Raw genomic sequence first — 14,551 nt, 5'->3', positions numbered from 1 at the left:
TTTTGGGGTATTTTTTTGGGGTGGAGGGGTCCCAAATGGGCTGGGATTCACCTTTTTTGTCATCAGGAAAAGAAATAAAAAAACTGATTTTTTTTTGCGCAGTTTTGTATTCTAATGAAGCTGGGAGAAGATGCAACAATTTGAGTGCTCTGAGGTCTATTCTGGCTGCTAGCTGTCTCAAGAATACGTCTGGTTTTAAATTACTGCTCATGATCTGAAGGGACATGGCTTGCCTTTGATAGTTAAGGGTCCAGAGTTATGTCTTTATTTCCCACTGCCTTGTCTCTGGCAAAATCTTGCCATTTTTTTGCTGCTTTATTATTTGTAGCTTTGGGAGGGTTTAGGTGGGTTTTTTTCTGAGCTCTTTCCATTTATCAAACATCAAATGTATTGTATTTGGTTTAAAAGACTGATACTCTTCGTAATGGTTTCACTTACGAGACCTCTTTACTTCTGTTGCGGAGCAGGATGGCATCCTCCAGCGTGCTGCCTGACACAGCCGCAGCCTGGACCAGACTTGACATGGGTGCATTTGGCTCTGAAAAATGCATGTTCCTTTTGTGCCTGGCTGAGGATTTGTAGGATTGTGCTATCACTGTCATTACAGCAATCTAAAACATGATTTGAGTTTCAGGTTTCCACGTATGGTATATGTTGTCTTAGGCTTTGGGAAATTAAATACAGGGATCTGTTATTTTGACAGTATCACTATGATTGCTTACAGTTCTCTTGTCCTCACAAATAGGCTATTTTTCACGTTTTCTGGTTTTGTTCTTTTCCCTCTCCATGAAAGATACTATTTACAGACTGTACTCTGTCAAGCGTGACCTAAGTGCAGCAGAGCAAACTGGAATAATCTGTGTAATACTTATACAACATTGGATGGAGTAAGTATTTTTTTTTCCCTTAAGTGACCTAAAAAAGAGTGCAAGGGGGATTATAGTGTTATCTTTGATTCTTTATTTTAAGCTAAAATCAGATAACCACTCCCCAAATTCACATTTTGAAAAAATTATATTTTTTCTCTTCCATATATAACTCATAGGCAATCACATAACTATTCCTTAACATAATGGGAAAGTGTGTTAAGTACAAGAGTTTTGTCAGACTGAAATTTTAACTGCTGCTAGATTTTTTTTTAAAGAGAATATATAAATAAGACACTGTTTTAGAGTTTAAATAAAGGAAATTAGTTAGAGTGAGAGCAGGAAAATGAAAGTTTCACTTTGACTAGTGATTTTTGTTGTTGGAGTGTCATAGAATAATGCAAGTAGTGCCAGTGTGACTATAAACTAATACACTCCAGGCCACAAGTATTTCTGATTATAAAATAGCCTTGTTTAGACACATGTAGCTAAAAGCCAAAGGCTGTGTCAACGTTTTGGCTGCCTTTTTAGCAAAGGTTAGAGGATCCCAAGCTTGTTCAGATCGGATTGTTACATTCTTTTGCAGCAGCATCTTTTATTTGGACTGTCTTATGTTGAACTTTCCCCTAGTCTGAGATGCAGTGTACATCGTATTTATCATTTTATGGACTCATACACACATGCATAGAAAAAAAGTGTGGATATATTTATAAAGATAAGACTTCAGATGTTTATCAAGCGTCCTCTAGTATCCTGAGGATTAAACATTGTGAATTTAAATGAAAAATACCTGTATTATTTCAGTGTCTATGCTGATGTTTATTGGCAACATACTGGGTCAAACATTTTATGAAACGTTATCTGTAAATCCATCCAACTTCCAGTTCTGCCATTTATGGTCCCTCTTTCTGTAAGCTATACTAAAATGTGTTTTCTCTCCTACATAGTATGTGGCATCTGGTTGTCTCCTCTAAAATAAGGATTCCAGATTCTCCGAAAAGTAGGGTGAATACTGAGATGATTGATTTCATTTTGTAAGTCTTGCATACAGTCTTACTGTCCATCCATGTGTGCTACGGAAAATATTTATTTTTCCTCTATGGAGTTTGTTAAATAGAGAAATTTGGTTTTCATTTGCACATCAGGATGATCAAAAACTGGCAGCCTCTCCTCAGTGCGTGGAATATCCAGACGCAGCTATATAAGAATCCTCATGGCTGTTCCTAGACACTGGTCTTCAAAAGCATTGCTAGCGTGGGATTTTCAGACTCTTATTTGGTTGTGTATATTCATAATGTTGCAAACTAGAGATGCTAGAACAGAAGTAGGCATGAAGTTGCATGTTACTGCACATTGTGTCTGTGATCTAGGAGATGCCACCTTTAATACTTTCTTCTCTCACAGGCTCCCGGTTACACCAGTTCTAGTCTTCCTTTGTTAATAACTGAGTTCGTTTCTCCGATGTGTTACAGTGATCTCGAAGGCATGTTGACTCCAAGTAACATGTCTCTAGAGATTTTTTCAGTTGTAGAACCGTGACAGCTATTACGTCATGCAGTTGCCGCTTAATACCAACTGACATTTCAGAGGAGCGGTGATTAAGCCCGCGGTAACACCGTGTTACCTGACGGCCCTGCGTGCACATCACGGTGCAGCAGTGGGCAGCGATGGAGGTACAGGTGCGGTGCAGACATCTGCTCTAACACTTGACTTGCCTCTCTTGGTTGCAGCTTCCAGAACAGCCCAGGTCACGTCATCACCTGGGGGCCCTTGGGCAAAAGGATGAGGTGGTGGGTTTCTAATGAGGCGCCTTGCTGTGAGCAGATCCGCTTTGGTTTGGCAGGTACAGAGACCAAGGCCCGCGCGGCCCTGGGGGCTGAGCAGGACCAGGGTGTGGGGGGCACCCTGGGGGCTGATGTCGGAGCAGGTTGGCACACCTGCGGCACAGACATCTCTGCCTGCTGAGCTGTACCAGCCTCTCTTTGTGGCTGGAAGGCTTGAATTTCCAGCGTTTCTGTAAGCGTTTAACTTCACCGAAAGGAAAAGGGATGAATAGCAGAGTGTATGCTGTAATCTTTGCCACTGTTTATATTTTGGAAACTTCAGTGATCCAAGAAAGTATTTAGCCTTCTTGTTTAGATCTGTGATTCCTACTTGTTATAGTGCTGATGTCTGCAAGAAAAATAGCTGTTGAATTTAGCTGCATTAAGCATCGTCCAGCTTTATTGGAGCAGGGGAAGCACTTAGACATTTTCTAACTTGGATGAGGCGGTAGTATATCTTTTGCAAATTAATCAAAATGATCAAACAAACAGCATGTACGAACTTAGAACAGGCTTCTCTCTGTGCAGCCAACATGACATAAGCTCTGTGGTTCCTGAACTGTAAGTTCCTGGTTCTGCCGAGTCCTGCCAGTCTTTCTCTCTCAAGCCACAAGCTCTGGAGAAACAGCTGAAATGGGAAACTAAGAATGAGTATCTAAATGAGGAAAGAAGTAGGTACAGAGTAGTTATTTGAGATTTAAGATTCATCATGGCAGATCAGATGAGAAGTATTAAATATATTTCTGGCTTTGTGCTGAAGTTCTGAGTTTACCACGTTGGCTGTGTCTCTGACCAACGCTGTGGCTGCTCTCGCAGCTGATCACCCATTGTGGGAGGGGGTAGAAGCCATCGGCCGTGAGCAGGCACAAGCTGCCCAGAAGCAGACCTCCCCGCTGGCCATGAGATTGTGTGCTCCAAGACGTGAGAATTGCTGGAATGGAATATCCTGTGTTAGTGTAACTGGATATTCTGGTTCACTTATGCATCTATATATATCTTTATGGATCCTACCAAATTATCGTCCTTGCTGATGCAGCAAATTTTTCTGGAAATGAACTGCAGGATTGAAAATGATAGGCTTTCCTTTATCCCTTAACAAAACGGGTGGTGCTTCCCTAGGCCTAGAAGTGAAAAAGCCCACTGGAGATGGTTTAAAAGCTTGAAATAGATGAATTGCAAACAACACAAAACCAAGACATAGCCAATGCAACGATTCTTACAGGTGTATGTTGTTGTGATGGCTGTCTAGGGCTTATAATATACAGAGTAGTATGCCTTAAAAATAATGGAGGTTATTTCCCTTCCTCATAGCCTAGGCTAGGAGCAGAGCTATATGGTTCTTTTAGAATTTTAACAAGTGGCAAAAAAAAAAAAAAGAGAGAAAAAAGAGAGAGGAGGGAAGAGGTGAAAGACTAGAGTCTTCCTTGTCTTTCTTTACAGTATTGAGAATAGTAATAGGCTGAGCTATCTTCAGAGAGCGAATGTTTTGCTTTTCACACTGAATTCCAGCTTTGACTTCCCTGAAAAGTGTTTACACATGGAAAGAGACTGTCCTCACCTTGAAGCCCTGCAGCCATGGCCAGTTATCTGCTCATTATTTCAAGCACAGCATGCTCCAGCCCCCAGATTCCAGTGCTGTTACTCACTGAATTCAAACCTGATCCAACCACAAATTCAGTACAGGAGATGTCTGGCTTGGTTAAGTGTGGGGTTTTTCCCCCTCAGCTTCGGGTAGCACGTTCAGGAGGTGATGATTCTCAGGGTGTTACACAGTTTCAGGTGAAGCAGAGTGTCTCAGTATTTTACGCAGGTTCTGCCATGGTGGGACCTCACTTCTAGAATGGACCAGGGAAAAGTTGCTATAAACACAGGGCGAGCAGGAGAGATCCCGGTTGCCTGTACTTTTCCTCAGGATGAGGATATCCCCATGCTACCTAAAAATACTGTGGAAGTTGTGCTGGTCTTACAGAACTCTCCTTGTTCAGCCGGTGCGTAAACACAGAACTGCTGTGCCAGTCCTGGGAATGGGGCCGTGCCTTTCTCTGTGGGCCTGTCTGACTGACAGCTGTAGGGGGTTTTAATGTTTTGGTTTGGGTTTTTTTTACTGTTACTTGCTTAACACAGTAATAGAAGAAGAGGGGAGAATGCTCTCTTGGCAAGGCCAGCATGAAGAAGGCCTTACACGGAGGCGCGTGGTTGCTGTGTGGCATTGCTGCGCACGGCCATGTGTGGGACCAGCTGTGTTCAGGCTTTCAAGCACGGGCAGATAATCCTGCCTTAAGTTACTTGTGGTGGTGTGAAACCACCTTTTAAAAAAACAAGTTTAGTGATCAGAGACAGCCTTTTTGCTTGGAGAGCTGGACTGAGCCTCGCGCCTCCTGGATGGGGGGGGGCACGTGGATACCTCGATAAGCTGGCAGGGCGAGCCAGAAGTTCTGGCGGAGCCAGCAGCATCCTCTGGGCCGGAGCGCTGCGTGGCACAGCGCTGCCGGGTGGCAGCAGCGTCACCTTGTACAGGTGGTCTGCTCAGCCCCTCTTCTATATCCTGCGATATTTTTTTTATTTTTTTTTTTTTGGTATGTGCAATCATTTCTTAAGTGTTTCAGTTTATTTGTCTTTGCTGTCCCTTGCCAGGGCTTGTACATCAGGGTCTCCGTGGAAATAAGTTTTTAAAGAGGCAGAAGGTGGGGGTGACTTTCAGGGACAGCATGGGTCCTCTGCTTGTTTCATATAGGGTCGGAAGACTGAGCATAAGCGGCCAATGCATGAAGTCACTAGCTTATTTTTAGGTTCAGAATAACAGTGTGTATTTCTGGGAGGGATGCTGACTATAGGGAAGACGGAATTAATGTTTACTTTAGATAAACTCTTAATATTGACTCAAAATAGAAGTCAATTTATGTATTGTTATAGACATCCTTCAGCGGGGTCCTGATGGTTTTCAAAAAGCCCTTTGTGGCTGCAGTAATGGCATACTATAGTTAGGGAATCAAATAAACACAGTGGACAAAAGGAGGTAAAAATAACTTCAGTTCATGCCCTTTTGACAAGGTGACAATTAAACTTTGCTTAATATCTCATGTCACTGCTGCTGTCAACTAATTGTGAGCATAGTTTGTTTAATGTATCACACTGGGATGCCTGGACTAACTTATCATGTGTCAGGGAAGGCAAGGTAATTAAACATCTCACCTGATTTCATGCATGCTGTGACCGGTCCAACCAGCGTGGTCCCAGTTTTGTTGGTGATGTTGCTGAGGACAGGGGCATGGCTTGCTTTCACCTGGGACATGCAGCTCTGTAAGCACTCCCGAGGAGGGTAGGGAAGCATCACCTACTCTTTCATTTCTTTCCAAAGGTTCTGCTCTTCTCTGAAATCGGAGATGAGGTTGAGCTTGGACTATTCATTTCTTACAGAGGAGCCTCTACCAAAACCCCAGTCTCACAGCTTGGGCACTACAGTCACCGTCTCCATTCTGGAAGATATCCCAAGCCTTTTCTAGCATTGCTAGTGCCACCTGGTCAGTCCCCATCACCTGAGCGAGAGGGCTAAGAGTGTGCAACTTGGTTTTAATAGGGTGATGCTAGAAGTGACTCAGTAGAAATCAGCAGGTGAACCACGAAACTGCGTCATGTCAGCCTCCAAATTTGTAGTATTTTCTTGCTGGTCTGTGGGATGACAGGCTTGTTACTGCCAAATTCCTCCCAGAACCTCTCTTATACCAGGGCCAGTTGCTGAGGTGTGTGAATTATGTCGCTCATAAACAAGAGAGCCTGCTGTGTTATCACAACTGCTGTGTTTCTCTCTTCATGTTATTTGTAGCGAATACCACTCTGGGAATTGCAAATTCCTTGCCTTAATTCTGCTGATTTTAGTTGAATTACACCTGCAAAAAATTTTGTCCCAGGGTGTGGGGGGTTTGAGGGGTTTGGAATGTTTTTTGATTTTTTTGTTGTTCGGGTTTTTTTAAAGTCGCTGGCATCAACACAGCATCTGTCTTGCTATCTGGATGCTTAAATTCAGTGTTTTTCACATTATTAAGCTGGATAACTCTGCTGCTTCTGGCATATCTCATGCCGATAACAAGTCCTATGTGGTCCCACAGTTTACTTTTCAGAACTACCGTGTATGTGCAGCACACCCCAAATAAAACCATAGTATAGTAGACAATTCAGAAATAACTGGGTCACAGAAGGGTCCTGTGTATCCCAGATTATTTTGTTAAGGGCTCAAGCTTGGAGTGCCCGTGCAAAAAGTGCCTTTTCTGTGTGGGGAGGACAGGTTTGGATCTCTCAAAGATGATAAATAGGTTATTGTTCACCTGAACTTTTCACACAAGGAGCGTATGATAGTTAACATGTGGAATAATAAACATTGAGTGGCTGGCTAATGGAAAGCAGATGTGCCAGGAATGCCAAGCAAAATGTTTGAAAGCTGCGGTATAAACTGGACCTTTTGACAGTGGCCAAAGCTTGCATGACCACCCCAATCTCAGACTAATAGACTTAGAAATGGAGGCTAACAAGGAAATTCGACACACCACTTTGATGTATAAATCAGTGAGATTTAGGATCCTGTAGGAAAATGGTGGATCACAGGATCCACCCTGTGGCCAGTATTTTGTGACTTTCTCGTATCTAGCACAGATTTTTCCACTTGTGAATTTGGTTTTGGTGCAGTGAAATGAGATAAATGAGACAAAATCAACTTGCATTTGCCTTAAAAACTTCTAAACAGTCCAGATCCATTAAAGCTTCTGGTAGCCCTTCCCTGGGTTTTTGTGGTTTGGTCCAGGCTGTTGCAAAGGACCTCTATCCCTGGAGGTTCACTAAAAAGTGAAAACCAAATGGAGGAGAAAATGAACTGTCTCTCTATAATTATATACCTAATGTCTTTGTCTTGAGCTGTAATTTTATAGAAAAATAAGACACACAAATTTAATGGCACGTAAGTTGGTGTCATCTTTAAGTCTGGTTACTTCCACTTAGATTTAAAACGATTTCTGAAAATAGGGTAGGTCCTGGGTTATAATATTTGTGTTTGTTTTGCAGGTCTCATCATCAGCTAGTCGTTTGAGCATGGCCACAGTGCAGCTAGTAGGAAGGCTTAGCTCTCTGTGAAGCAGCAGTCTGTGAGCTGCTGTGATAGCGTTGCTGGAATACAGCTGCAGCGTGTGCGGCGTGGCTGTTCCCGCCCTGGGGAACCGTAGACTCCAGCTGTGCTCAGCACTTGGAATGTGCAGGTTGAAATCAGTGGGATTTTTGCATGGGAGGTGATGCTTGCAGAATTCTGCTTACAGTTGATCCTTTTCACTGCAATGTTGCAGCACGTTGGTTCTCCTTATGAGACTGCCCCATTGTCCTGAGGGTCCTCTAGGAGAAAAGGAAAGAGCTGTCGGTGCTTTGCAGCTCAGCTACAGACTGGGGATAGGGCTAAACTACTTAAAAAAACTGTGATAAGGATCCATTGTGTCTCTGTGTCAGATACCCAAATTCCTATCAGCCTTCGGCTGATATGGAAACTGCAGGTTTTGCGGCAGATCTAATCCCCTCCTGATGCTGGACAAAGAACAGTAATCAGTAGGGGGATTTCATTTATCATTTCTTTGATGTATTTCTCCAGGTAGCCCCAGAAGCCTCAGGGCTAGCAGTAAAGAGGTAGCCTTCTGGGAAAAAGAGCTTTTATGTGAAAAGTCACAATTTCAGCATTCACCTCCTTTCCTTATAATCACTGTGAGGTTACGATGAAGATTATGGAGAAAAGCTAAAGGCTGGGGCAAAGCCTTTTGAGAGCTAGCGACACATTTTGCTCCGACTTGCACGATACATTCAACAGTCTCATCTAGTCTGGGTTTAAAACCCAGCCATGGGTAAGAGCTGGCTAGTTAGCCAAGAAACATCGTTAGACAAGACTGAGACAATGCCAGCAAGTGAGCGCAAGTAACAGCCTATCAACCTCCTCGAGTATGGGGATAACCACGAGTTACAGTTTAGGGCTATCACATTTTGGTTGCATTTCAGTGGTTGTTTAGGAGGTACTGACAAAGGCTTGCCCTGGTGTAGTGCAGTTAGTATTTCTGGAGTTTCTCTGTAGTCACAGATGAGAGAGGGGTTTTGTCTTTTGACTGTTTCTGAAAGCCCAGCTCCAGATGCTCTGCATTGTCCACTGGTGGAGCTTCCCTTTCCCTTAACCATATCTCTTGTACCTTGATAACCTGTCCCCTTCCTCGAAGTGATCCTGATGGACATCTCTCAGTGGACATGAAGGAAACAGAATTTCTTCATTGTTTTGCTTAAAAGAGGCCTTGTGGGGCTGGTGCAGCTATGTTAGGGGTAACTGCCTGACTCACCTATGTGCTTTTGGAATATAGTGCCACAGGGCTTGGTTTTGGATCTATGCATTTTTATCCACTGGTCTTCCTTATAACATATATACATCAAAAGGAAAAGCACATAGAGGATTTGACTGCAGTATATTGCCAAATAAAGGTGTACCTCCTCTTGTTATGATCGTATTTTTGACCCATGGATCCCTGGGCTGTGGTAACGAGGTTCGATCAACTCAGAGTAAGTAAACATATGATCTCACCTTTGTCAGCGTGGAATAAAACTGGACAGTGACAGGCCTGGTAGTGAGACCAACGCATGAGCCAAGAGCATTTCCAAAGAAGCCTCTGTGCGTTTGGTTTGCAACACGTGTGTGTACATTTTAAATATCTGGTATATGAATATGTACAGCAAGGTTGTAATTCTAACCACATGCAAGCAAACATATGACAGCTGTCAGAAAGTATGAAAGACACAAAATGTGGCCACTGCGTGCGGTTAGCAGTTATCCGAAAGATAGCCTGAGTCCTGGCTCACCCTAAACACGTGCTTGGCTTCAGGTCTGCTGTTCAGGTCCTCTTAGGTCAATAAAGCACAAGCATGCACTCAGATTTAAGCGTGTACTTTATGAAGCACATAGCATAGCTGAATAGAGACTTCTGAGCAGGGGTCTTCTCCATGTCTATGAAAATGCAGAAATCTGGATGTACTAAAGAAAGGAACAAAAAAAAAACCCAAACCCAAACCCTTTATCAAATCAGAAAAACTTACCTGATGGATTTGTTTTACTTTTTCCTTGGCTCAGATAAATTCCTTCAGTTACTGGTATACAGTGTATAATAAATGTTTTATAAATACATTTTACATTAAGTGATGCGATTTCATTTGGGCAAAAATTGACCATAAATCAGGCTGAAATATATCCCAACACTGAAAGCCAGGGCAAGTGTTTAAGTGCCATGTTAATGCATAGTTTTTAAGGGGGTAGCTCAGTGGTGAGGCTGGATCGTGAAATAAACTGGATTGCTGCTGAAACAGTACAGTTTAAGAAAAGAAATCCCTTAAAGACAAAAAAAGGGACAATTGATTTTTGCATGTGAGGCTCTGAAAATTCTAGCCTTCCACTCTATTCTTTAGCTATCGTTATGAGAAGGTGATTTTTTATTAAATCATCAGCTTCTGTTTCACCTAGGGGGTGCATTGGCTCCGTCTTCCATCCAGATAAAACTTTCTGGATTCTCAGTCTGTTTGGAAAACTTGCGGAGCGTTATGAGAAAGGTAAGAGTCAGTGGCTGAAGAGGTGACAGCAGCAAATAACAGGACCAGCAAGAGAAAGAAATTCTTTCTTCTCCATTTACTCCAGCTGGAGGACCAGCTACAGCCAAATGGAAGAGCAGGCTGGTAGGAATTAAATGCGTATGTTATGTGAGGAGATCAGCATAGGCACCTCGTTCAGTTTTCCAGTGGGAACTCAACCTGGACATGTTACCTAGTAAAAGTAATTCATCTTGCGTTTGATGCAAAAATTGAGGGTGACATCTCCTTAATGTAATGGGAGTAACGTAGGATGGTACAGTTTGTGCCATGACAATCACAGTCTAGATTTGCCAGGAAGTCTGGGTGCTGAGAGTGATTTGATGCCTGACAGGCTGAAATGGTACAAGCTGAAATGCAGGCGGCTCCTTTCAGTGTGACTGTAGTCGTTTTGGAAAGACAGATCTCCGTCCCTGCCAATCCATTTCCTACCTCATTCTCTGGTAGGCAAGTGAATGCAGGGAGCCCCTTCTTTATCCAAAATATGTGCCATTAATCATTTATATATATATATATATAAAATACTTTGGCCTTTTGTAGTTACTCCTTTTATGTACTTTTTACAAAGCAACAGCCTTCTTTCTGACAGCTTCAGCAGTGATGAGGGCTTGCAAAGAAAGGAGGAAAGACAAGTCTTTTCTATTCACCTTACAGTGCACTGAAAGGTGGCAGTGCTTTTCTCTCCCCCTCATGGGGGAGGCAACCACAATCATCTTTTGCATGAAGCCACAGCGGGAGAGGAATTGAAGAGGATGCTCTTTACCTGGTAGGCAAGAAGAGCTACAAAAATATGTCTGAAAAACATCTCATCCGCTGAAGGACTAAAGAATTTCGATCTCCTGAGCTCCTTACAGCTGGGTCTGGAGGTGGATTAAACCACACAGCGTCTGTGGGAACTGACTAAAAAGAAATTGCAGCATTATCATCAAGACCTGATTTACAAACGCAGTTACAGATCTCCTTGTACAGAGAATGCACGTGCAAAATCAGCAAGTCTCACAGCTGCAATGGGAAAACCTTAACACAAATTCACTTAAAACCTCTTTGCTAAGCACGTAATGACATAAACTTGTGGATAACGATGGGGAGAGGCAGCAGCCTTTCTGCTAATGAGCTTATGAGATGACTTCCCATCATTAGTACGTCCCTGCTGATGGATGCTGGGGTGGGAGAAGGGAATGTAGCCTCTCCTCAGCTGTGGCTGAGAGCGAGCGAGCAGGAGGGAGCTGGGAGCAGATTAGAGAAATCCACACCTGACCAGCTAGGATTCAAAAAAGATGGGCAAATAACCTTACAGCAACTGTACTTGTAAGTTGTGGGGGCATGTGGGAAGTCAGTGAAGGTGCAGAGTTACTTGTGGATATAGCTGGCTTAAAACAGACAGTAAAACCTCAACCACAATAATACCACGGGAATGCCACAGCACCACTCCGATACAAGTGCAAGGAAAGGCAAATGATTAGCATACCAAAAAGCAGTGTTTTAACATTCAGTAATGTGTTGGTAAAAATAAAGAGAATGGTACTGAGTTCAATAGGTGCAGCACTGGAGAAAAATTTTATGTGTGTGTGGGTGTGTATATACTTATATATATGTATATAAAACAAATAAAAAATCATGTGCAAAGCAGCATTTGGTGAGGAGAAGCCTCCAGGAGGGAAACTGCCTGTTAACACTCAGCCTGGGTGAACCCAGTCTGTGCACAGCTGAGTCCGTATGCAGCGTGGGCAGAGGGGCGTTTGTTTTACAGATCACAGAATGGTCGGGGCTGGAGGGGACCTCTGGAGACCACCTAGACCAACCCCTTGCTCAAGCAGGGTCACGTACAGCAGGCTGCACAGAGTCACGTCCAGGCGGGTTTTGGATGTCTCCAGAGAAGGAGACCCCACGGCCTCTCTGGGCAGCCTGTGCCAGGGCTCGGTCACCCTCAGAGCAAAGGAGTTCTTCCTCACATTGAGAAGGAATTTTTGCGTTTCAGTTTGTGCCCGTTGCCCCTTGTCTTGTTGATGGGCACCACTGAAAAGAGCCCGGCCTCATCCTCTTGACCTTAACGTAGTTGTAGACATTGATGAGATCCCCTCTTTCCACAGTCAGAACATTACTGTGTTGTTTGGGTTTTTTTGTTTTGTTTTGTTTTTTTTTTCCTGAGTGCTACAATTCAAGTTATTAATTAAAAAATGTTGTCAAGGGTGCTGTTTCACTGACGGCCCTCAATCTACAGATAACTTTTCTAGTTTAAAAACTAATTTGGAGACTGAGCCCTTCCAAAACTAAAGCATGTTAAAGTCCAGTTGAATGCTTAATTGATATAGGTGGGTATAAGCTACAAATTAGCCCTATGGTGCAGATATGGAGCCTCCTTAGATGATGCAAACATCAAGGTTCAAGCAGCAAGAGCAGGGATATAGAAACACAGATACAGCTCTTTGTAGTTTGAATGGTTCCTTCACAGAGGATTGGCATACCATTTAATGTATGTTTCTCAGCCCTGATTTTTGCCATCATATTCACTTAGCAGTACGTTATTACTATGCTTGTCATTGCAGTTGGGTGCTTCCCATTGCTTCTGGAAATGGCACACCAGGATTTTATCAGCTAAACCTATGCCATCAAGACAGGCAGTTTCTGTTTCTGCTCAGAGTGACAAAATTCCCATCGGATTAAATGTTGTGAGATGACTTCAGTATTTGGATGCACAGTAAAAGAAAGAAATGGATGGAAGTGCGGTGTTCCTGGCCTTTCTCTGGATAGTCTTCCTTGCCAAGAACGGAGAGCTGAAATTTTTTATGGACTGACACAGTTCCTTATGTATCACTTCTAGTTGAAATAAGTCCTCCCGAGAGTGCCCTACGATGTGAGAGACAAGTGTTTCACTCACCTCATCCAGCCGCTTTGCTTCCCTCCTCCCTCTGGAGATGGATGAACCCATCGCTCTCTCCACCGTGTCAGCCCACATTTCCTTTAGCTTTGTCAGAGAGGTGTCTGAGCATCATTTGGTGCCTGGGTAATTAATTGAAAAGCCCCGTCACTTTCTGGTTTCAAAAGGCAGAGAATTTGGCTTGGTAGTGCTAATGGGATTGCATGTCATTTGTGGAATTTGCTTAATCATGGCGTATTGACTTTCTGCCTGAATCAGATTACTTTTATCCATGTTGATTGCACAGTTATAAAACCCCCGTGAAAATCTTTTCATTAAATGTTATACATCTCCCTGTTAATATGATGTAAATGCCCTGTTGTTTTCACTTGGTGCTGTAATGAGAAAATCAGTCCTTTCAGTTTGATCATACACTAAAAGAGATACGTATAAGGGATTTCTCCTCATTATTTGATATTGATTTATACTGTGCCACTTAGATCTGAGACTGGAAAATGGCCACTTCTCCATAACCCTGGACATACATGAAGAAGAGAAGACTTGCACCACCCCAACCTTTTTACAAGACACTTTGAACAAGAGCTTTAAATAATTATACCAGTAGGCTTTATGCAGCTAGTATAAAATACCTTGATGACTGGAAGCCTCTCTTCCTCCATTGATCTGTTTTCACCACAAAATTAGGTCGTTATTACTTCCGCGTTAAACTTGTCCCTGGAATATTCCTACACTAACATCCACTTTCTGGCATCACGGTCAATGTCAAAAATGGCAGTTTCTAAACAGCAATGTGTCCATATGGCCCCAGGGTGCTTGCTCTGGGGGTGATGCTCAAGGATGTGCTTATAACAGTCTTTTGCTCGATGAGGATGCTCCCCTGCAGGAACAGGCTACGCTTTTGAAAGAGCCCCGTGGCTATTGTGAAACAGCTTGCCACAAAATTCCCTCCTCCCCAAAAGTGCACCGTGGTGCCAACCCTTTGCAGAATATGACCAAGCTTTCACCGAGGGCCTTCCTGCACTGAAAGGCGATGCAACCTGCAGCAGCGTCTTCCCCCTCCAGCTTCCAAACAGCCCCACCATCCGTCACTCTTCCCTGGGGAAACAAACTCCCCACCAACCATCACGTACCAACCGGTATGTGAGAAGTACCGGTCCTGGGTGCCTGTCCCCACAGGGGCCCGCCAGGAGCAGCAGTTCCCATAGTACCGGAGTTCTCGTGGCTCCCAGCGAGGGGAGAGCGTGGGATGAAGCAGCCCAAGCCAGGGCTAACAACAACGAATGCTCAATCCCCATTACCCCCGAAGGAGCATTTCTTCTCCAGGATCCTGGTGTTGACCCCTA

Source organism: Falco naumanni, chromosome 4 (genome assembly GCF_017639655.2).
Source record: "Falco naumanni isolate bFalNau1 chromosome 4, bFalNau1.pat, whole genome shotgun sequence".
NCBI lineage: Eukaryota > Metazoa > Chordata > Aves > Falconiformes > Falconidae > Falco > Falco naumanni.
This window is presented reverse-complemented; position numbering follows the sequence as displayed.